At 39.6% G+C, this 25,702-nt stretch overlaps 1 protein-coding gene across 1 annotated transcript in view; it reads left to right on the forward strand.

Moving 5' to 3' along the window:
• The first annotated feature begins 1,892 nt into the window (after positions 1-1,892).
• Positions 1,893-25,702, forward strand: part of RAI2 (retinoic acid induced 2) — a 99,256-nt gene continuing 75,446 nt past the window's right edge. Inside the window, exon 1 of the mRNA XM_027835300.1 lies at positions 1,893-1,979. The gene's annotated coding sequence lies outside the window, so the exon portion shown is untranslated. The remainder of the gene's footprint in view (positions 1,980-25,702) is intronic.

A 25,702-nucleotide genomic window follows, 5' to 3' on the forward strand; every position in this document is an offset into this window, starting at 1 on the left:
AAAAGTAAAAGACAGTCCCTACTCTCAAGTTTAATGGGAAATTGAGGCACAAGGAGGTTGTGATTTGGCCAAGATCACACAGGTATTAAGGGGCAGAGAGCCAGGATTTTAGATCCTTGGATTCTAAAACTAGGCCTCTTTTCACTGAGTTTACCTATGACACATTTATGTAAGAACACATTTCTTTCTAAAGATGTTAAATCAGTGGATGGGGAGGCAGAATTAAAACTTCCACTATACATTGAAACATTGGTTTCCTAATAACCTTTGTTATTTCATAATTATTTTTTCCTTTCTGCCCTGATATAAGTTGTATACTGCTAAATTTTATCTTTTTCCTACTTTCGGAAAAGAAAATCAAGTTCCTCCTCCCCCCCCAAAAAAATGCCACATTGGGCTTGAAAGACAAACCAGTTAGAAATAGACCCTTTTAAAGTGGCAATTTGTATTCCCACACTAATTATAGCTGGACCTGATTGTCTTCAACCTATCTCCCCGGATAAGGACAAGCACCATATGTGGCAACATCAAATTCTATATCAGAATATTATGATTGCCACTTTCAATGTTGGGATTGTATAGGCTCAAAATTTATGAAGGAACAATGGAATTCAGGCTACTCTTTGCCTTGAAAAATGTCTGATTTGATCGATCTTATTCTCTAAAAAATATTTCTTCGGTTTTGGTTTAAAAAAAAAAACAGCAAATTTGTTACAGATTTTAATGTAATGTAGATGCATCCTGTGCTTTCCTAACACTATTTTTTGTGTTTGGAGCTTTTTTTTTTTTTTGATTGTCTATAAAACTACCATTATTGAGTCCATCTAGAAATGGTTTTCATATTCTAAGATCCTGTTTTAGAGATGGAATTCTACTTTTGGGTGGTGAGAGATTTTTTTTTTTTTTAAGCCTCAATCCACATTTGAAATTTCTCTTTGTGTCTATCTCTTCTTCCAGGTTCCTCTAGCCTTCCTTCCATCCCTCTCTTCCTTTCCTCTCTTTATCTGTCCTTTCCTTTCTTCTCGGACATTATTGCCTTTTCCTCTCATCCTGACTGTAGTTGTCATCATTTTCATGTCTGGATTTGATTCCAGTCTTCTCTTTCTCTCACCCTTCCGTCCCCCAAAGCCACAGCTTCCTTTGGCTGCATTTTCATCTGTCTTCAAGTTCTCTCAAGCCGAGACCCCCAGGCGACTCCCTCACGGGCTCTCCTTGCTCCCCACCCTTTGGCCACCTCCTCGTCCTCCTTTCACTCTCCAGCTTGGCCCACAGAGGAGACGAGGACACCTGTCCCAGCTTCTTCTACTCCTTTTTTCCCCTTTCCCCTTTCCTATCCTCCTCCCTTCTGTTCCTCCTCCTCTTCTCAGTCCTCCTACACCTCCCCCAAGCCCTCCTCTTCCCCGCCTCCTCCCTCCCACTTGGCTCCAGCCGGGGAGAGAGAGAGAGCCTGAGAGCTGGAGAGATAGACACATACACACAGACACACTCACGCACACATACACACACACACACACGCACACGCACACGCACACTCAGACTCCCGGCGGCGGCGACAGCGACAGCGGCTGCGACTCCTACAGCTGTGCACCCCCCGCCAGGCGGGCGGCGGCCCCGCGGAGACGGAAGGGCAGGCAGACTAGGAGCCGGAGCCAGGAGGCGAGAGGGAGCAGGGAAAGCTCCAGCCCAAGTCCGGGCCCCGGCCCCCCCGGAGGAGACAGCAGCCGCGGGGAGGGGGCCGAGCTCCGCTGAGAGCTCCAGGGTTGGAAGGGGGTGCTGGTGCGGGGGCAGGGTGGGGGGCAGCCACTGTCCCCTGATTCCTCCACTGGCGGCGGCATCAGCAGCAGCAGCAGAGGCAGGCGCCACCAGCTAGGTGACACTGCGGTCCATGGAAGGAGCTCCCCTGCGAGCTCCCAGCGGCTGCAGCGGCGGCGACAGCGGCGGCGGCAGCATCTCTGCAGGTCCGGGGACAGCAGCGCGAGGTAAAAGTCGGGGCAGCGAGCTACCGGGAGAGCAGGGATGGAGGAAGGGGGAAAGGCAGCGCTTGGAGGCACCGAGCTATGGAGAGAACCACATACATACACATACACCCACACAATCACCCACTCTCCCTCCCCCCCGCCCCCCCCCGCCCCCGCACACAACGTGCACCAGAGCGCGGATGCGTTGTTTAGCTGTCACACCTACGGTAGCAGTAGCTATATCCCTCCAAGTGGTAGCGCGGTGGAAGGCAGGTAGGGAGGGGGTCCAAGTCCGGGAAGAGATCATAGTGGTGGTGGGCCGGGGTAGGGGGAGGGGGACGGGCAGAGGTTATGCTGGGTCGTGATAGTTGGTTTTTGTTGTTTGGGGATGGGAGGTGGGGAACGAGGAGAGAAAGGAGGAAGGGGAAGAGTTGGGAAGGAAAGGAGATGGTTACAGGATACTGATACCGAAAGCAACGGGCCCGGGGAGGGAGGGGGGGTGAAATCAGAGGAGGTGGGGTTTGGAGGGGCATACGTGAAGAGGCAAACTGATCATAGTGAGGAGGTGCCGGTTAGGCTGTTTACGGGGCAGGATTGGGGTACGCTAGTGCCTGGAGGCGTTGATGGTGCTATTGAGAAAGAAAAGGCAGCGGTGATTTAGGGGAGGAAATGTAGGGTGGGGAGTGGGTTGTCCTGTCATTTCTTAGAAGGTAACATTAAAAAACCCACAGCCAGAATAGGGTGGGTACTTCGCAGGTTGTCTCTACTGACAGGTCGGCCCTCCAAAGGAGTGTGATGCTTGGTGGGGACTTAGGAATAGCCAACGTTCTGTTGGAACTGAAAGGCGGCTTTGTAGGGGGCTGCAGGGTGGGGCGGGGCGGGGCAGGGGTAGGAAAGTGATTTTTTTTGTGTGTGTAGTCATTTTGGGCAGATACTGAGCTAGAGGATTGGAGCAGGAGGAGGCTGTTAGGGCAGATGCAGCAGCGTTGGGAGTGACTGCTTAGTAATAAAATTGCGTTTGGGAAAAGAGATTGTGGAGCTGCAGCTCTTTTTTGCCCCAACCGGAAGAAAATGATGCCTTCCAGGCTCCTTCAAAAAATGGATTCTGTTGACGTATATCATACCGCACTGGAAAGCTTGGTTGAAACTTGGATTCTGCCAAATCCCTCTTTGTGACTTTTTGCTAACACATAGAATCGCATCCCTAGTCATAGGCCAAATCGTCCGATCCATGCTTATCATCACCCTACCTTATCCCCAGATACAAACGTGATCTCTTGCCCAGGCACCAAATGCCTAGAGCTGAGACATACAGAATCTTGGGGTAACAGGGTTTCCCAATTTGGGCTGTCTGCCATGTTCAGGGCTCAACAGCTTTACCGTTCCTTGAATTTGGATGCATTTCAGTTTTGCCTTTGATATGTCTTTTCCAGCCGAAGGAGTTAATTTCGTTTGTGTAGAGGTTTGTTTGTGGAGCAGGAGGAGAGAGAAGGTTGTTTTAGGGGGTGTGTGTGTATTTGTGTGTGCGTGTTTTTCTTTTAAACCATGACTATTGTTCCACCGGTGCCGAAAGAGGTTTGCATGGTTAGTGAAATGAAATCCCATCACAGTTGCTGTTTAGGGTTAGAAATGTTGCCAAACAGCTGCTGCTTTGTGTTTCAATTGTGGCTATCCATGGAGTAGATTTTGGAGAGAGGGAGAGAGAGAGAGAGAGAGAGAGAAAGAAGGTGTGTGGTGGAAAGGATTGTCACCCTGTATATGGCACACATTTGGTCTCCCTCTGCAGCCTGCCAAACTTTTATGAATATTCCTTTTGTAGGAATGAAAAGCTTAATTGATTCAGTACACTTTCCAAGTGAGCAAGCATCTTTGCATTAACAATGACTTAAGAATTTCAATCAAAAAGGAGGGAGGGGATTGTGGTAAAAATGAACACCATGCTTAATCATTATTATTTTTATTAATTTATTAATCACTATAAGTCCCTACGGTATTTAGCTATTTCTTCCAAAGTCAGGTAGAAGAAACGCATACAGAACCAAGCCATATTTGCGGCAAAACCTAGGAATTTGTTGTCTCCATGGCAAAGATTTCTGGGAATGGAAATTCTCACCTCTCCTCTTTGTAATGGACCCAATGATTGCTTGCTCTGAACTAGGCAATCGTGGCTTATGGGCTGCTGCGTCAGTGCTCGGCATCCTGAGTTCACATTATCTGGCATTTTAAAGTATGTGTAAATATTTTGCTGAAGATAAGCTACATCAACAAAAATATACCCGGTAGAGACTGAGTGTGCAGTGATGGCAAATAGATATGACCAAGCAAAGTTTTGATAACTACTTATTCTCATGACCCCTTCTATTTCATTTTTCTTTGTTTTTGTTGGTTTAACATTATCTCATATCCTCTGGTATTATCCCTTTATTTAGATGATTCTTGAAAGCTTATCTTTGGAGCACAATGAAAAAATAGCCATCAGGAAGAAAATCATTCTTAGCCTTTTCTGTCACATATACTTCCCTTACATTTGAAGAGCAGTTTAAGTGCCTTCATATTCAGTTTCTTCTATGATCTCTATAACAATCCTAAGAAGGACAGGTTATTAGCTATATTTTGCAGGTAACAAAAAACTGAGGCTCAAGAGGATATAAGGACTTGTTCAAGATCTCACAGCTAGTTGACTATAATCAAGCCTTCTCAATCCTGCTTCTTTAATGCTTGCACAACAGCACACTTCCTCTTCAGTTAAGTCACTTTGATAAGTTTAAAAATAGAGTAATAAATGTATCTTTGTTACATTAGATGAGAGCCATCTTTTATAGCTTGTGTAATAAGGATAAGGAAGGAATGAGAGACAGAAAAAGAAAGGGGGAGAAAGGGAGGGAATACTTTACCAGAGCCCCTCTGTGTATATATAATGAAAATACATTTTATCTTGTCTCTTTCTTTAATGTTTTCATATCAAGTGAATGTATGGAGTTCTGCCACTGTAGGGAACTGACAATGTTCCTGAAATCACAGAATAAGGCATATTAAGTGCCAGTTTCCATACCCCACTGTAACAATGAATTTCCAGTGCGCTCCTGCTATAGCCTGGGAATGTGCTTTAGATCAGGTTGGCAGTTGTTTGGCTGCTTTGCAGTATAGGCAGATGTCCACTAGGGGCTTCATTGAGACAGTTAAACCCCATCTTGCATGTGACCAAAGGCAGACTGGAATACAAGGAGAAGGGCAGCAATTAAACTGACTCAAGGTGCCATTTTACACCCAACCATAGCACCCTTTTTTATGCAGAGAAGCCGTAGATTTCCAAGAGTTTTGCCAGGCTGGAAAGCCCAGTACCAGGAACAAAGAAGAAGATAATTTTCTAGGGCATGCTATTTGCCAATAAGAGAATGAGAGATTGGAAAATACAGTTTGTGTTTATACTCACAGGTATGCTCTAAAAACAGTCACATTGGTCATTTGCCAATTGCAGAAAAAAATTGCATGACCTTACATGACAAAGGGAAGGACAGAGTAATATCAAATGGGATAATGGCTGTAAACTGCTTTGTAAATCATAAACTGCTATGTGAGTATGAGCTATCATTACTATTGGTAGTATAATATCAGGAGATAGTCATTAAAATGCCTTGAAGTCCAGGATGGGAGACAACTTGGTGTAGTGGAAAATGGGCTGGATTTGAAGTTAGAAATACAAACACCTGCTCTGTCTCTTACTATCAGTATGACCTTGAGCAAATGCATTCTCTCTGGGCTTCAGTTTCTTCATTTATAAATGAGGTAGTTGAACTAGTTGACCAGTGAGGTCCTTTTTAACTCTAAATTTATTGAGCCATTGTGATTAAGACCCAAATCAATATGGTCCTCAAAAGAGGAATGTCATATCTGCTTTACAATGTAGCTAAAAAAATAAAACCTCCATCTCTATAACTATCAAGTGACTAGATGGCTGAAGTAGGAAATAATGAGGGTCTTTTACCTTTAGGATAAAGATTAAAGAAGTCAGGCCAACCAAAAGAATTCTGATATTGTCTCAACGATCAGGGTAGAAAAACAGTCCCATCCCACTCCCTTGGTAGGAGATTTATCAGGAAAGACATATTTCCCTGAAAGGGAAGATACCTTAAGTAGGCTTTTGCTTTCCAACTCCTCCCCCATTAGCAGGATCTGGCCAAATACGTAGATTTTAATACGGCAGATAACTTTCCAATAGCCTGTCCAAATCCCAGTCTTTGCTGGAATTAGTTTAAAGAGGTGACATTTCCCCTCTATTTCCTCAAGTTCCCACTTTTTTTTTCCCAATGAGGGCATAGTTTCTGATCATTCAGCAAAAGGAGGTACTTGACTTAAAATAAAATTTCAGTTGGGTGATTTGAGATACTTTTCCCACATGGGAAGCCTAAGAATATAGTTCATTCAATTCTTCTTGTATTGAATAAAATCCAGATATGTTAGTTGGAATATTGGTATGTCAGATGGTTGTGAATTACTTTCATAGGACCTTCAAGCTAGAAAGTATCTTAGAAATTATCTAGATCACTGTTTCCCAAATTGTATTTCCTGGGTCTCTGGTGTTCTGCACAGTGTTAATGGAATTTCCATGAGAGAATGTCTGTGTTCATACTATTCCTTCCTTAAGAAAAAAAATGAAAGATGAAATTATTTATTTATCAGAAGTGCTTATTGTGACATCAGTTTTATTAGGCTTAATTCTCTCCCCCTTATTCCAGAATATTCCCAATTTCTACCCCCTTTTTTGAGCCAGCTAATTACAAGATCTGTCAATATATTTTAAGCCAAAAAATGTTCTATGATCAGATTGGTCTGGAAAATGTTGATCCCTCTTCTTTTACAAATGTTTAATCCCTCTTCTTCACAAATAAGGACAGTGAGGCATGGAAAGGTGAGATGATCTACTTAAAGTCACCCAGTTAGTAAGCAGCAGAGCCAGGTCTTGAGCTTCCATTTTGATATTTTGATGCTCAGAACCCTGTTTTCTGAAGGGCAACATTTTTAGCAAACAAGGCCTACCAATCGTGTGCTTTTACCTCTCCCAGCATTTGGTTATCCACACTGCAGGTTGAAAGATACAAGCTGCTAGAATCCCAAGTGTATTCAATGCCTCAAGGGTCCTTAAATGACAAATCATTGTATTTATACCTGAGACCTCTTGGAGTCCTGGGATCTCAAAAATGAGCAGGGAAATGTGGACAACAAAATGGGAGCTGACAGAGGCTAGTTGAGAAATCATGATAACAAGATGACAGGAGAAACTAAGGGGAGGGAAGAAATGCTTAATCATGCTTTCCTTATGAATAAAAGTTTGTGCTAGGCCAGGTTCAGGATTAAGAATGATTCTTGGTTGAGGATTGGATTGACAAACATGAAGTTCAGTGATGGACTTCACATTCCAAGCTTCACTCCAGCCCCCTCATCTTATAAATGAGGAAACTGAGGCCCAGAGAGATGAAGAGGCTTGTCCCAGGTGATGCAGGTAACAGGTAACAGAAACAAGATTTACTCCAAATCCAGTGCTCTTTCTATTGTACTGGGGTGTTTTCTGAAGAGTGCACAAGGGCAAGACTGGTAATTAATCTTTGGGCAACCTCACTAATGGTCTCTAATCCCCATTGTCTGTCTTAAATCCAGTTACCTGATTATCTTCCTAAACTCCTGTTGTCTTGCAGATGATATCTAGGACTATATAGCCACCACTCACCACCCTCTCAATAGAACACCAGTCTTTCATTTTCAGGCGCTTGCTGGACTACCACAGCTGCCCACACATCATGACTTTGCTATCACTTCTATATAAATGTCTTGCAGATCTGTATCTCCTGTCAAAATGTTTCTCCTGAGTGCCAACTCCACGCTTCCATATGCCTTCAGGACCCTAGGGAGGCAGCATGGTATAGTGAAAGAGCATTGGTTTTGGAATCAGAATTTGGGTTCTAGTCCCCACTTCTGATGCTGACCACCTGTGTGACCTTGGGAAAATCACTTAACTTCTCTAGATGTCATCTGTATATTGAGTAGGTTGGCCTAGATTGCTTTTGGTATCCTTTCTAGATCTTACTCTGTAATCCTATGTTTTCTACCTAGATGTCCTACTAATACCTCAAACCCAACATATAGAAAACTGAACTCATCTTTTACCCCAAATTTGCCCCTTCATTTCTTTCTTTTCATTGATGTTACCTCCATCCTCCCAGTAATCCAAATGCTTTGGTTATCTGCTTTTTTGGACTCAATTTCCTACATCCAAATCTGTTGCAAAGTACTGTTGATTCTCTCTGGTCAGTTTCTCTCACATCTGTCTTTTTTCCCATTTCCATTGCTATCATCCTAGTTCAAACCCTCATTGCCTCTCTGCTGAGTTATTGTAATAGCCTCCTAACTGTCCTTCCTACCACTATTCTATCCTCTTCTCCAGTCTATCCTCTTCCGCTGTTAATTCAGTAATATTCCTATAACACTGTTTTGGAAATCTCTACTCAAGCTTTTTAGTGGTTCTTCACTAGCTCCCACATAAAATGGAAACTCCTAGGCCTGGAATTTTAGGTTCTCCACAATTTGGCTTCAATCTACCACTCAAAACCTTCTCACACTACTTATATACACTAAGCCAATTGTACTACTTATTCCAGCTAACTGAACTGTTAATTACCCCTTATTCTTGCCCTCCCCTCTCCTGTCTCAGACCCAATATTGAAAATTAATTTCTTACTTCTACATCTCCATCTTTGAAAATCTCAACCTTCTACCATCTTCATAAAGTTTTTCCATAACTTCCCCTTTCCCAACCCTACCCCAGTGAAAGTGATATCTCCCTACCTTGACCTTCCCCTTATCATATGCTGCCTTGTGTCATAGTTACACATATACATGTGTATTGTTGTTCAGTCATTTCAGTTCTGTCCTCTCTTCGTGACCCCATTTGGGGTTTTCTTGGCAAGGATACTGGAGCGGTTTTTCATTTCCTTCTACATCTCATTTTACAGGTGAGGAACTGAGGCAAACAGGGTCAAGTGAGTTGCCCAGGGTCACACAGCTAAGAAATGTCTGAGGTCAAATCTGAACTCAGGAAGATATCTTCCTGAGATGTCTTTCTGCCTCCTCCCACTATCTACTGGGCCACTTAGCTGCCTCTGTGTGTGTATGTGTATACACACACATATATGCTTATATGTAAATATATTTATGTATATGTGTGTAGATATATGTATGTGTATATCTGCATTATGTAAACATATGCAGATATACATATATCTATATCTGGTCTGTCCCTTTGGAGTGTAAGCTCCTTTAGAACAGGATCTGTGTCTCATTTCATCTTTTTATGCTCAGTGGCTAGCATAGTGCCTTATATATAATAGATGCTTTAAAATTGTCTGTGGATTTAGTTTTAATGTAAGCAATTTAATGTAAGATTGTAAGTTCCTTTACTAAATTATAAAATGGGATGTAAGGGAAGGTAAAGCCATACATTATTTATCTTTGCATTTATCCTAGTGACTTAGCACAATAGATACCTAATAAATGTTTGTTGAATGAATGAATGAATGAATGGCTCAAGATCCCTTATTATGTGATTTGAAATTGTTGATTTAACTCAACTGGAATATTCCTATATTATACACCTCTAGGTACCCTAGACAGGATGATTTTAACAGCTAGTAATGTAATTAAATTGGCAGCAGCAATAGTATTTCTGAGCTTCATACATGATCCTTCTTATCATAGACCAGGAACACAAATGTGGGTTCAGGCAGGCACACACACAAACATCCATATACCTAATTTAATAATGTTTCCTGTATCTGGTTCACTAAATTAGATTGTAAATCAGTAATTTTCATTGAAATAATTTGGATGAATTTGGTGATCATCTGTCACAGATTATTGTCTGAACAGCTAGGATGGTGGTTGACCAGGATCCTAACTCTATCTACCATCTTAGAAACAGTTCTCCTAACACAGGAACAATTACAGCCATTCAAAACTCCCAAGTCCCTGTTGTTTCACTATATTCCATGATGCAGGGTATCTTTTGGAAAGCCCATTAATTCATTCAACAGCTGAAAAATCAACAAGCATTTATTAACTACCTATAATATGCAACGCACTCTTCTTGATTCTGGGAATACAAGGATAAAAGACAGTCTCTGCCTTCAAGTAGCATACATTCTACTCAAAGTATGTAACACGTACATAAATAAGTAAATACGTAGTTTATACAAAGTTATTTCAGGAGGGACAGAACAACTGAAGAATCATATACATACACATGAACACACACATGTACACACATATAGACAATTTATTGATATGACCAGGGCTTTGAGATATTCTAATTCATGATTCAATAAGTGAATTTTGGACAGTACAAAACTGAGACTGTCACGTCCCCTCCCTTCGTAGCTTCAGTATGACAGGCTGTTTTCAGGAACCACAACAGCCTCATGCCTGTTGGTTGTTGGCAAGTGGCATGGGGAGAGGTGGGGTGTCCTGATTAAGGTATAAACAGAATTTATCTACTTCTTCCAATTCTGTTGGAGACACATAGCTTCAAAAATATGATGCAATGCAGAGAAGGGGCAAAGGGAAAGGAAGAATTTTACAGCCCTTAAAAAATATTCAAATGATATTTTGAAAGTCTTCATCCTGCAAGTCTCTATATTTAGGAACCGGCTGAAAAAAAACTGTAGAGATTTCTCCTAAGGTCCAATTCTGACCATATCACTCCTTTCTCAAAAACCTTCAGTAGCTTTTTGGTGTCTAGGATAAAATGCAAACTCCTCAGCTTACCATTTCATCTCTCCTCACTATGGCTCCAATCTACCTTTCCAAACCTATACCCCTACCCCACTACTCCTACTACTGTCCTTCTTGCATAGTCATGCATAGTCCAGTCAAATTTAGACTATTAATTGTTTCCCCAATGCAACATTCAATTTCTTGCCTCCAAGCATATGTACAAACAGTCCTCTTTGCCCAAAATGAATGTCTTCCTCGTCTCAGCTTCAGAATTCTTATCTTCCTTCAAGACTCAGTTCAGGCTCCATTTGCTTCTCCATTCCTATGCCTACCACCATAGGCCAGGTCCTAATCAGATTTCATCAGAACTAAGGCAATAACTTCCCAGTTAGGTTCCCTGTTTCCAGTGTCTCCCTTCTCTCTAATCTTCCCCTACGCACTAAATATCAAAATAATCTTTCAAAGGCACAAGTATGACCATATTACTCAAAAATCTTCAGTACCTTAATAATCTTAGGAGGCACTAGAAAAGACCCTGCCTCTAGATCTGGGTTGAAATCCCAATCCTGCCATCTACTACTATCTTTATAACTTTGGACAAGTCCCTTTGCCTCAGTTTCCTCATCTATAAAATGGAGGTATTGGAGCAGATGACATCCAAAGCTCCTAATTTTATCATCTTATGACCTATGATCCTTATTGGCTCTAAGATAAAATACATATTCCATCAGTCTAACACTCTCATTCTCAATTATTTTATATTATTCCTTTTTATGCTCTTTTTTTTAAAAAGAAAATTTGTCTATTAACTTGTCCTACAACTCAATGTTCCCTTGCAGAGCCTATCTCCCCTACCCAAAATATACTTTGTCTTCACCTCCTGCCTCTTAGAATCTCCAGCTTCCTTTGAGGCTCAGTTCAGGTGTCATCTATTATGCAAGCTTTTCCTAATTCCATCCTCCTCCCCACCCCCAGTTGTTAGTGCTTCTTCTTCAAAATATCTTGCATTTATTTATCTGTGTCCCTATTGTATTTCTTCCTTAGAATGTAAGCTTATTGAAAGCAAGGACTACAGTTATCCCTTCTACATTGCAATTTTCCCCATTGTGTTTTCAATATATTACAGGTTGGCGTAAGAAATCAAAAGGGAATATTTGGGGAGTTTTTTGGAAGCCACAGACAACATGGAAAGGCTAGCAGAAAACATAGAAAAAACTTAGAAACTCAGAAATGCATAAAATATATGTATAGTATTGTATAATATAACATATTTTATATTTTAATACCATAATAATTCAGACTTCTTCTCTGGTACGAAGGGAGGGCCAAAAAATTTTACACAGATTATCCAGATTTCGAGGTGCCATGCCCTTAACCCCAGCAATGTGGAAGGAATAACTGTATTTGTTTTTTATATTTGGTTTCCCAGGGCTTTACATACTGTAGGTATTTAATAAATGCCTATTGAATTTAATTCAGTTGAACTTTTCATTTTCCCACGATTTATCAGGAAAGTAATGCTTTCCTAGACCTCTAGTGAGCTTCTGGTCATCTCATAACTTATAAAGACTCATAATTTAAAGCTGGAAGGGGTCTTAATATTTAAAGATGGAAAGAACTTTAGAGTTCATCTAGCACAGCCTCCTCATCTTGAGTGAAGACCCTGTAGCCCAAAGAGATGAAGGCTACACAGGTAGTAAGTGGCAGGATTTGAACCCAAAACCTCTGACTCTAAATCCTGGGCTGTTTCCACTGTGCTGGGATGCTTTCCAAAGAGTAGGCAAAGCTGATCCACGGCAAATTGTAAAATAGTCAGCCTTGCCTCAATTAGGAACCCCTTCTTCCCATAAAGCCCATTTAGTGCTCTCGTGGCCCTCCCCCAATCAAAAACTTGCTCCTATAACTTCTTAAACATTAAAATACTTGCTGCTGCTTGTCCTGTATTCTCAAAGAGGACCATGACATCAGGGAGGTGATGCCGTGGCACAAGAGTGAAATGGATTTCAGTGAAGGAGGGCATCACATTCTCTTCCAGAGTCATCTGGGTCCGGCGGCCAGATGTAGATCAGGACAACTCGAGACGGCCCAGGATGCAGTGGGGGACTTGGCCTTTTTAAGCTAAGATCTTTAACAGGTCTCAGTTTGACTGAGGTCCATTAAAATAGCAGCGACTAATAAACGTTTAAAGTGTTACCCTTCCCAGGGGGAGGGAATAAGCATTTATATAGTACATGCTATGTACCAGGTAATGTGCTAAGCACATTAGAAATATTTTCTCATTCCTAGGGATCTTTGCATTTGAATAGTAAACAAAGTCTTACAATTAAGAGATAAAGATCTGTGGACAAAACCTTCAGGCATCTTCCAGTAAGAAGAAGAAGGAAAATGTATGTGTTTAGTTGGTGGGGGTGGGGAAGAAATGAATATAGAGGTCCACCCTGGAGAAAAGATTAAAAAAAAAAAACTAACAGCTCTTTTCTATCAACTTTGTTCTTAAAATCTATTTTAAATAATTGACATTTATACAGTGTTTTACATACAGTATCTCATTTGATCCTCACCACAGTATTACATGAATTAGCAGGAAACATCTTAGAGATAGTAAATGACTTGCCCAAGGTCACACAACTAGTCTGTGTCAAAGGTAGAATAGGAACTTGGATGTCTCCTTACCCTAAGTTCACCCTTCATTCCCACATCCTATTGCTTACATAAGTCTCTGAAGACTCAGAGACTTATGTCCCATATATAGTTTCTGGATCATCCTGGGCTCTCCCCATCCTCCAGTATTACATACAATGGAGACTTGGCAAAAGGCAAACTTAGAATTTGGGGGTCACTCCCATGAGAGACTTTTCCACTGGGTACTTGGTATAAGTAGAAAACTCCTGGGGCCTTTATTCAGGGTGAGGCCCCCTTATATGAATAGATGGAATAATGAAATTGGGATCAAAGATGATGATTGATAAGGCTGGGTGAGACCTGGGGCTCACAGATCACATAGGGAGCTTCCCCCAAAACAGGAACTTTGGCTGACCTCGCCCAGGCTCGTTCGAAGGAGGTCATTTTCTTTCCCATGGCAAAGGCAGATTGTTTACAGAAGCACACGAAGAATGTTGCATTCCAGGGGAAAAATAATTAATTAACAGCCAGAGCTCTGAAAAGCCTCTCCAGCTGCACTCCCTCAACTGTTCATTTTCAGCATCCGAATCAACCCTGGGTGGCAGAAAGGGTTCTTTTATTGTTGGTGGTGGTAGTGGTGGTAGTGGTGGTGGTGGTAGTGGTGGTGATGGTGGTTCTTCTGCTTTTAGTGAGGAGGGGGTTTCTTCCACCACCACCCCCTTCAGCTCCTAGCCTTTGTGCGTCTGACTACTTTCCTTCAAAATTCAGAGAAAGGAATGGTGGTCTCAAAAGGCCCTTGACAGTTTTTGTAGCATAACCATCAGGCACTGCCTTTCAGAATCCTTTGTATTTTCAAGGGCCAAGTTGTAAGATGATGGCGCACCCTAGGCGTTCATCAGCTGCCAACGCATTCCTCTGGCACGTCTCAGCACAGAGAACACTGGCAATTCATCCTGGTGCAATATTCTAGAGCTGAAGGGAGGGCTTTTAGGAAATCGCTAATAATGACCCTGCGTCTGACCCTAAGAAGCTTTGAAAATAGTTTATTAAAGGAGAAAACAAAACAACAACAAAAACCCTCCAGCCCAATCTAATGCCTAGCCTTAGTGCTCTGAATTCTTTTTGCCCACTATTAAATGAAACAGGGGAACCAAATTATGCAAGCCATTGTCTTAGCATCAAGGGCATTTGAAAAGTTAGAAAGGCAGAACCAAAAGAATGGGCTTCATCCGCCTAAAGACAGATCCATCTGAGGGCACCCAGCAAACCTTCTAGGACCTAGCAAGGCCTTCTTGTTTTGGAGGGTCCCCTTTAAAATGATAGTCTTTGAATGCTGAGAGATGAGCGCCCAGCTAGACAGAGTGGGTAAAGATGACATTTCCCAGGGCCAGTGTTTTTTCTGTAATTGCAGGCTAAGCAGAATAGAGCAGTGTATTGATCTTGGTCTCATATGGAATTGAATATAGAAACATTTTATTTTGCCATATATTAATTTCTGTCCCATGAACCATGTAAGGGGAAACTTTATTTTTTTAATTAATCCTTCTTTGCCCCCAATGATACTTCCTCAGAGCACTGATTACCCAGTGAGAACCCATTTCACCTCAGTAGAAAGGAGATAATTATTATTTATTAGTTTCTCATTAGACCAACCATCGATTTCAAAGGAAATAGGGTCTTCACATAGTGAGTGCTGTGAAGGATCACACTCAGGAAGGTCAAATATTTGGACTTTATTCAGCACAATATTTGGTATCTGATTTGTGATTTTATAAATTGAATCTAAAGATTAATATATATTTATTTAATATTCCCTTGTATACAGTTTTTTAGTATGCTTATTAAGATCATAAAGAGATATTTTACAAAATTATTAGAAATGAGTACTTTTTTTTTCTAAGTAGACTTTTCTTTTTTAAAATTTGTTTCTCTTCAGTAATCCTCTTTAGGTCATAACTTTCTGAGATATTCAATGTCAATAGAGATTCTCAGATCTACCAGCTGGGACCCAATAATTATTTGATCAAAAAATGTTAACAAGAAAATGCCATTAGTATATACAGATAGCTATCTACAAATTCAACTTTGTTTATTATGTGAAACTCCAGGGCTTTTTTTTCTAAGCATCTAAGGCTAACGAAGAAAGGTTGATTAAGATGAGAAAATTCCATCCATGTCAATATGGCCCAAGAAGCCAAGTCCCTTAATTTCAGGGAGCAGACAGCTTGAGGCCTGGGGGTGGTCTCTTAGAGATGTCTGTTTATTTTTTAAATAAGCCAAGGGGAGGATATCCTTTCCGGAACTGTCCTTTAAAAGTCTAGAATTTAAATTTTTTAAAATCATATTTATATCTTTCTTGTTGTTGTTTATACCACCTTCATTTCAGGATATGCCATGGATATGCTGGTAATTCTTTAACAATCCACTCTCTGAAAATGTACCCGTGACACACTTTTAACTTTTAAGTTTAACTTGCATTATTGACAGTTTCTCCATCATTTTCTTCATTCTGGACAATCAACAAAATAAAAAACCAAACCTGGATTTGTACAATTTGCCAGTCTCCAAGATGTAAGTGCTCACTGAAAATTTAACAATCAGAATTGGTCAGAGCTGGCTTCAGCACACCACCAATAACCCTCTCTGCCATCCCCGCTTCCTCCTTACTCCCATCAGTGATCCAACTTTTATAGCAAAGATTAAAGAAGACTTGGAGAAAAAAGTTCAGCAAAACCAATACATCTACCATGACAGTCAGTAAATGCAGTATTTCACACGCATAGTCCCATACCTCTGTAAAGAGGAAAATGCATTTTCCCCCCAGTTCTCCTTGGTGGTTAAGCTTGGTCATTATAATTGCATAGAATTAAGTTTCAGATTTCTGCCAAAAATTTTCCCTAGACTCAAAACTTAAAAACAGTACTTCTCCAGGCTTAGCTTGTATGCAAGGAAACTATGCTAGGGGAATTACACACACACACACACACACACACACACACACACACAGAGGAAAATTAATTTGTTATCTGAGTGTCAAAAGAAGCCGTTTTAGTCTCCAGTGTTGCAGCTAAAAGGGAGGTTTAGAATTCTATATTAAAGGAAAAAGTATTTGCAGTATATTTAGTCCAGGAAGATAAATAATTGATTAAAAACATATGACATTTGGTAATTCTTAGGGTTCAATTGCTAGCAGATCTCAAGACAGGGCGCATGTGATGGATGCTACACTGCTAAAGGAAACAGGACCATAAATCTAGGGCCTAAATACCAGTTCCTTGGGATAGAGCATTGCTGCTGCTGCTAGTGCATCTAGACACAGGAGGAATAGTGTGCTGTTAGTCAAAATAATGGCAGTGAGAATGACTGTGAAAAACATTTAGGTCCTTGTCATAAAAATGCAAACAGTCTTCCTGCAATAGGGGTAAGCTAAATAAACTCTATTGCAGCTGTATCAAGTAGAAACAGATTTGAATTTGGACCTTTTTTTTTTTTTGAGATGCTTATTTATAGCAGGTTGGACAAAGTCTGCCACTATCTTTCACAGTCCTGGAAGAGTGTGTCCCAGATGGTGCTTACTATGGGTTCCATTATTAAGCTTGGTTGAACCTGTCCTGACTTTGAACAGTTCATGGTGACTGGAGATAATCCTGGATTTATTTTTGCAGATTAAAATGGCCATTGATTGGTTAACAAATTGTTATATGGGAATAGTATTAACCCATATGATGAATTTTTTGTTTTATTTTATAAATTATTATGCATAGTGGGGGTAAGTGAAGAAAATTTGAAATAGAGGCATACTCAATTGATTTTAAACATTTTCCCCTGAGCATTTAAAATGTTAGCATGGAAAAAAAATTAATAAGATAAACATGCAAAAATTAATTGATATTTTTACCTTGATAAAAGAAAATTTAATAACATTTTAATAAAAGAGTCCTCTGCTAGGATTCTGAAATGATACATGCAAGAATTAATTGATATTTTTATTTTGATAAAAGCAAATTTAATAAAATTTTAATAAAAGAGTCCTCTGTTTGCTAGGATTCAGAAACAATTCTATATTTAAAAAAAACATGTGCAGGAACATTTCAAATTGACTATAGGAACAAATTTCTTCAAAATCTAATCATTTTTCAGATGATAATATCTTTAAATGTTAAAATATTCAGGTCTGAAAGTTTGCTTAAGGATCTTTTATATTTCATCATTTACAATTTAAGAAGGTTCTCACATACCTGCAATTAGTAATGCCAGTAGGACAATGCTTGTCCTTATTATTCATACCCAGACTAGAACCTTAAGCCTTATTTTACATGATTATGATATAAGTTTGATTCATTCAAACATGTACCAAGTGCCTCTGTGTAGAGCACTGTGCTTAGGGGCTGAGAGCAATGGAAAGTTTCGATAAGATGCATTCTCTGCCCTTGAAACTTGCAGGCTAGTAGGAGGATAAGGCACATACACAGATAACCATAATACATGATAAGTGCATTAAAGTGGTGCAAAAAAAAAATGTGTGGTGAGAGATGGGGGAGGGGGGAAACTGTTACCCCTGGAAGGTCAGGAAAAACTGGATAAATGGAGTTGCATGTCAATTGGGTTTTAAAGGTAGGTTAGTAATTCAGCAAGGGAAAGGAGGAAGGGACAATATTCTAGGCATGACATAAGAAAAGGCATAGAGGCCAAAAATATATATATAGTATGTTCAGTCAATGCCTTAATTTCCTTACCACCTACTTTCTTTTTTTGTTTGTTTGTTTTTGCTAGGTAATGGGGTTACGTGACGTGCCCAGTGTCACACAGCTAGTGAGTGTCAAGTGTTTGGTCTGAGGCTGGATTTGAACTCAGGTCCTCCTGATTTCAGGGCTGGTGCTCTATCCACTGCGCCACCTAGCTGCCCCATCTTACACTGGTTTTACGCTTTGCCTTCACTAAGAAAAGTTTGAGGATACACCTTACTGTCTCATTTGAAAGGTAGAATGGCATCAGATGGTGAAGGACCATGAATAAAATAATGAAGTTTGAACTTTGTTCAGTAGGCATTAGGCCAGGAAGCTATTGAAGCCTTGTAAGCGGAGGAGTGTTAGAATAGGATCTATGCTTCAAGAAATTAGCCTAGCAGTGGTATAGATAATGGAGTGGAGGTGAGAAGATCTATAAGACCATTGCAATAATTCGGGCAGGTGGTAAAGAGGGCCTCTTCTAAGTTACTAGTAGTAAGAATAGAGCAGAAAGGGGCAGATGCAAGAGAGTGCACTGGTTGCCTTGAGAGGACTTAACAACTAGATAAAGAAGAGATAAAAGATAATACCAAGGTGTTGAACATGAGAGGTGAAGTGAATGATGACAGAAATGGTAATATTGGAAGGAGGAATAGATTTAGGGAAAAAGTTAAACTTGGCGGGGCTTGGGGGGAATAAATGTATTTATTAAACCAGGCACTGTGCTAAGCACTTTTTACAAATACTATCTTATTTGATCCTCACAACAGCCCTGGGAAGTGGGTGTTATTATTATCCCCATTTCACACTTGAGAAAACTGAGGCAAACAGAGGTTAAATGACTTGCCAAGGGTCACACAGCTAATAAGTGAATTGACCAGCAAATTCAAATAGAAGACAACTAAAAGGGTACACCCCAATGGTAGTGAGTCAACAACTCCCTCTCTCTCTCTCTCTCTCTCTCTCTCTCTCTGTGTCTGTCTTTCTGTCTCTCTGTCTCTGTCTCTCCCCTCAGTATCCTCATGTAAAAGCTTTTATATATCTATAATTGAAATTCCTTATCCATTTCTGTTTCTTTCTATCCCTTGTTCAGTTAAGAATTGTCTCCCTAAAACATAACTTTTTCCATTGTCCTCTAAGTTTTTTATGATGTGATCTGTCATATTTAGGCCTTATTTCCATTTGGAGCTTATTGTGGATATGGTTTAAGTTACTGGTCTAAACCTAATTTCTTCCAAACTACATGAAGGCAACATATTAATATGTTAAATAAACTAAGGAAAATTTCAGCTGATATATTTAGCAGATTATATTTCATATTTCTGAGATACTTGATGATGAAACATGCTTCTTGAAATATATGTAAAAATTTCACCACCTAATTTCTGAGGAAAAATGGCAGAAACAAATAAACAAACAGACAGACAAGCCAGAGCTAATATAGTCCATAAGAATCACACAATCAGACACTGGCAAGATTAGACAGCCTAGCAGTGTCTTTTCAACGCTATTAGGATCATGTGAAAATGACAAGAGACTGTTTCTTATTGTTCTACATAGTTGCTCTGTACTGTTTTGTTCTGGAGTGTGTGTGTGTGTGTGTGTGTGTGTGTGTGTGTGTGTGTGTGTGTGTATACATATGTGGAGGGATCATGTGGCATAGAAAGTTATAAAATCCCTTGGGGGACTTTCTGGTGAAAAACAATTCAAGACCTGCCAATGTAATATAATGATCCTTCCCTGGGGTGATAACATTAGAATAGAGGTTAAAGAAAAGGAAGAAAAAACCCACATACACACATATTCAAAAATGAGACTTACTGGACCTTGGGCCTACAGAATTCCAACCTTCTTTTGAGTCTCTCAAATTCAAATTCTGCATGAGAAATCCGCTTATGTCAAGTTGTAACCTTAGGTGGTGTTAGAGAATGGGATGGTCATTCTGCTTTCCTGAGAGTATGACCAGTTGCATAAATACTCGCTGGAAATTGGGAAGTAGTGACCTGTGTAAGCTGTGAGGAAAGACCATAAACCAAGAGAAAAAGTTCGTTCCATGATTTAACTACATATATATATATATATATATATATATTTATTTATGTATGTATGTATATATATGTATGTATGTATGTATGTATGTATCCCGATTCCCTGACCCCATCCATCACCAAAAAAAAAAAAATCCCCACAGAGAATAGAATATTGTAAATCTTTGTCTCGGTGTTCTTGGACTTGGGTTTAAGGAAAGGCATTAATTTTTTTAAGTGATATAATTCAGTGCTAAGCTATTGCCTCCTGTTATTCAACAATTCAGTCAACAATATTTACCCAGACCAGCTAAGGAGAGTTCAATTCACTAAAGTGAAATTGTGATATGCTCATACTCATTTCCACACTCCTTATCCCTGGAGACATCCCTGTCCCAATCAGAATGCTTATTCAAGCAGCAATTTATGTCTGGTCACTCCCTTGGCAGTTATTTCTTAATGCGTTAATTGTAATTATCGGGTCCTTGGAGAGAAGACGTAGAGTTAGGTTGTTTGAAGGAAAAGGCAATATTCCCAGCCACTGGTTGGACATGCATGATGATTTATGAAAGCTTGAATGGAAACAACCTTTCCCCTCCTGTGTGTAGTGTAGCCAATAAGATGAAAAACGAGCAAGAAATAACACTGGGAAGAAAACGTCAAATTAGCAAAGAAATGGATAACGTAGCTATGGTTTGTTTCTTTTTATTCAGTGCATCCGAAGGACATCTCTCTTTTGGGGGTGTAGTGGGGTGGAGAGAAGGATAGAGGTGAAAGGGTGGATGATGGGAAGAAAGAACAGGGAAAATGGGAATTTGATATTGGCTACTTTAGCTCAATAAACAATATTGAACATCTTTTGTCTGTTGCTTGAAAAGTGACTGCAGTGTTGTAGACCAACACCCAAAATGGAAGTCAGGAAGTATGATTTCTAGTCTTGGCTATGACAGCAACCAATTGTGTGATCTTCAATAAGTCACTCAGGATAATAGATTTAGAGCTGAAAGAGATCTCAGAGGTCCCCTAGTACAAATACATCATTTTACAAAAGAGGAAGCTGAGGCCCAGAGGCACCAAGTGCCTTACCCAATATCACAAAAGGTAACTAGAAGTAGCAGGGACAGGAGTTGAACTCAGTACCTCTAACTCCCAATCTAGAGCTCCTTCTACAGTACCACCTGGGTTCATCTCTCTGGGTCTCGGTTTATTCATTTGTAAAAATGAAAGAATTGGACTAGACAATCTTTAAAGTTCTTGCTCTGGGGTAGCTACTTGGCACACAGGATAGTGCACTGGCCCTGCAGTTAGGAGGACCTGAGTTCAAATGTGGCCTCAGATATTTATTAGCTATGTGACCCTGGGCAAGTCACTTAATGCTGATTGCCTCCAAAAAGTAAAAAATAAAGTTCTTTCTCTGACATTGTGTAAGAATAGCTGTAGTGCATTAGAGAAAAGGATACATTTACGATTAGACATTGAGCTATTTTAAGAGCATTTGTGGGATAGGGGATGAAAGACTGTGAAACTAACTGCAATGTTACTATTTGAAAATCAGGGGGACTGGACTTCCATGCATGAAAGTAATAGGCTTATTCTCTAGGAATTAGAAGCTGATCCTATTCTAAAATCATGATATTTGTGGTGTTTATCTAACAACTCATTTACTCCTAGCCCTAACATTGCAGTACAATGAGGAACTCTAGTTTCTAACTTTGAATGGACATGAATGTAAGAACAGGCTGTGATTTTATCAGTATGAGGGGCTCCCATTGTGAAAATTTCTTTCACCAATATACAAATCCTAGAGAGTTGCCTGAGGTAGGGACATACCAGCAAAATGACTTGCATGGGATCACACAGCTAGTAAGGATCAGAGCTGGGACTTCAACCTAGGTCTGACTAACTCCAACTACAGACACCATAGCATGTTGCCTCTGTAACTCTGAGATTATCTTCTTTGAAAAAATAACTTTAAAAATAGCATGGAAGTCATCTCACTATATTAATATGCATGCTCATATGCAAATCCATATTCTTTTCATAACACTTGAGTTTCATGGGAACAATGGGAAACTGGAGGTTTTCCAGTGTGACTTTGGTACCTAGCAAGTTCTTAAACAGGACCATGTTCAACACAATTAATTTTTATGATGACAAGGCCCCAACCCTCTCTGGCCAATGTTTCTTTCATTATGTTTTATTGGTCGTTAGGTGTTGAAGTCATATGCCACATCTCCATGGCAAAGCAAAAACCTATGTAAAACAAACCTATTCTACCTCATTTCATAGAGAGCCCTTCCCATATTATCATCTGAATTATTATCTGAAACATTGCTATTACCACCTCATTCCATCCTCACTCTGTCACATACTCTGGAGGTAAAATCTCAACTCTTTTAGGTTACCATGTAACATCTAATAGACCCTGAGATTTCACCTCATACCTAGCAAATTGGCAAAGATGATAAAAGATGGGAACAGTCAGTGTTGGAGGGTTTGTAGAAAAACAGAAACATATATTGTGGGTAGACCTGTGAATTGATCAAATCAATCTGGAAAGGAATAGGGAATTATGCAAAAGGGTGTATAAAATGTCCATACAGTTTGATACACTGATTCTACTGCTAGGCATTGACCAAGAAGGTCAATGACAAAAAGGAAGGCATCAAAATATTTACAGCAAAAATAAATAAATAAATAACTATTTATAGCAGCTCTTGTTATCATAGCCAAGAATCAGAGACAAAATAAAATAGATGTCCATTGATTGGAGAATGTCTAAATTAATTTGGTACATGAATGCACTGAAATATTATTGTGGTATAAGTAATAATGAATATAGAGAAGACTGGGAAGATGTATGTGGACTGATGTCAAATGATGTAAGCAGAATTTGGGAAAATAATATATACAATCACTACTGCAATATAAATGGAAAAAACAACCAAAAAAAAATTTAAACTAAGTTGTTGTCGTTGTTCAGTTGTGTCCAACTCTTCGTGACTCCCTTTGGTTCTTGGCAAAGATACTGGGGTGTTTGCCATTTCCTTCTCTAGCTCATTTTACAAATAAGGAAACTGAGCCAAAGAGGGTTAGGTGATGCCCAACGTTATACCACTAGTAAATATATGAGGCTGAATTTGAATTCAGGTCTGTCTGACTCCAACCCCAGTGCTTAGCCACCTAGCTAAGTACTACATAATTAAAATGTTTTGTCCTTAAAAAAAAGATATGAAAAAATACTTCCCTCAGCTTCTTTACAGAGGTAGGGGACCATGGGTAGAGAAGCCTGCATGTGAAGTTGATTTTTTTTATTTGTTGATTAGTTTTGCTGACCTTTTTTTCCCCTATTTTTTTTCCCTTTGTTATAATGGAGAATCTCTGGAAAGGATTCAGGAATGGATACAGTGGGAAATGTAGGCGATGTAAAAACAAAAGACAGCAACAAAATTTTATTTTTTTAAAAAATTATTAGAACTATAGAATGTTAGATGGGGCAGCTAGGTGGCACAGTGGATAGAACACCGGCCCTGAAGTCAGGAGGGCCTGAGTTCAAATCCAACCTCAGACATATGACATTTACTAGCTGTGTGACCCTGGGCAAGTCACTTGACCCCAATTGCCTAGTCAAAAAAAAAATATATATATATATATATATGTATATATATATATATGCCAAAAGATTGTAATCTGACAAGTCTATCTTATTTTTAAAATAAATTTTATTGATGCCTTTTGCATTTTCATCACAATAATTTCCCCATCCTCCTAGCCACACCTCCAAACTGAACCTTCTCTGCAACAAACAAACAAAAAAAACCTGGATTTGACAATATATACAATATTCTGTCCCACATATATAGTATTCTATCCAGAGAGATCTTCCACCCCCCTACCATGAGGTAGCAGATATATTTTATCATGTTATGTGGGACCTTCACTGGTTTTTCAGTTACTCATACTTTGACTTCTTTGTTGTGTATATTCTTCTGGTTCTGCTTATTTTGCTCTGTGTCAGTTCACACAAATCTTCCCCTGTTTCTCCTGGTTTCTCTCTCATATTCATTATTTCTCACTGCCTACTAATATACCATTACATTCATATACCATAGTTTTTTTTAAGCTGTTCACTAATTTATGAGCACCCGTATTGTTTCCAGTTCTTTGCCACCACAAAGAATACTTCCGTAAATATTTGGATATATTGGACCTTTGCTTCTGCCTTTGACTCCCTTGGGGGAATGTGCTCAGTAATATAACCCACCTGCTTTACAGGTGAGGTAACTGAGGCCCAGAGAGGAAAAGTGACTCAGCCACAGTCACATAACAAGTTTTTATTGACAGAAGCTATTCTCCTGACTTTCCATCTATGCTTTTTCTACCATTTCACACTTTGTAATGTGACTGACGGGATCTCTGTCATCAGCATCATTATGGTCTCTATCATCACCATCACTTTTATCCTTGTTACCATTACAATTATATTTGTAAACCACTTTATCATCACCATCAAAGTCTCCATTATCACCACCACTATCACCATCACCATCATCATCAAAAAGCATTTATTAGGCACTTAATTGCATATAGCTAAGTTCTAGATTTTATAAGAATAAAACTACCCTACCACTAAGAAAGAGGACCTCGATGCAGATACTGATACATATTCTTATCATGAAGAAGAAGAAAAACATTCAAACTAGACTAATGGACAATGAAATTTTTATATCATATTCTGGCCTAAGGGCTGTTAGCATCAAAATCCACTGAACAAACCTTGTTGAGAAACTCCATTGACATATAGTGTGCTAATGAAACATGGCATCTAGCTTAACCCAGTGGCTAGTGACTAGACACAGTTCAACCAGTATGCTGGAACGCCATAATTGATGTCTCTGATACTGTGGACCATCATTTGGTGGTACGACTGGGAAGTCCCCAAAACATATAAATGTTCAGGTAAGGAAAATGAGACTCTCTGAAGTTTCTGGCTAATTGCCTCTATTTAAGCTGTTGTCATCATGGCTACTCATTATGGTCTAAAATTTCATCTATGAAAAAGCAATCAACCAATCAACAAACATTTATTAAGTGACTATGGTGTACAAAGTATTGGTTAAGTTCTGAAGACAGAGATAAAATTTTAAAAAATATAGAAACCCTTAGTACTATATTACTTATTACTATAAGTATTTATTAACTACTTGCTTAATAAGCCTACTGTACTAGGTACTGGAGATACAAAGGCAAAATTAAAAAGTCTCTATCTTCAAGAATTTTATATTCTAATGGGGAACTACAGCATGCAAACAGATAAGCATACATGTGACAGTTTGAGAAGGGAGGTGGCACACGACTTGAACATTGAAGGAAGCAAAGAATTCTAAGGTCAAAGTGAAGAGGGAGTGCATACCAGGCATGCGGGACACCCTGGGTAAAGACATGGAGGTAAAATGCTAAGCCTAGCACTGTTCCAAGGAAAAAAGGAAAATAAAAACACATTATTCCAGCAGGCTATTAAATGGTCATCAAAAGATATTTTGTAGACTGGGCATTTTTGCCCTCCACTCTCCGTGCCCAATTCCATGTTGCCAAATTGGAAGAG

This window comes from Vombatus ursinus, unplaced genomic scaffold (assembly GCF_900497805.2).
Source record: "Vombatus ursinus unplaced genomic scaffold, bare-nosed wombat genome assembly UNPS02014814.1, whole genome shotgun sequence".
NCBI classification, from domain to species: domain Eukaryota; kingdom Metazoa; phylum Chordata; class Mammalia; order Diprotodontia; family Vombatidae; genus Vombatus; species Vombatus ursinus.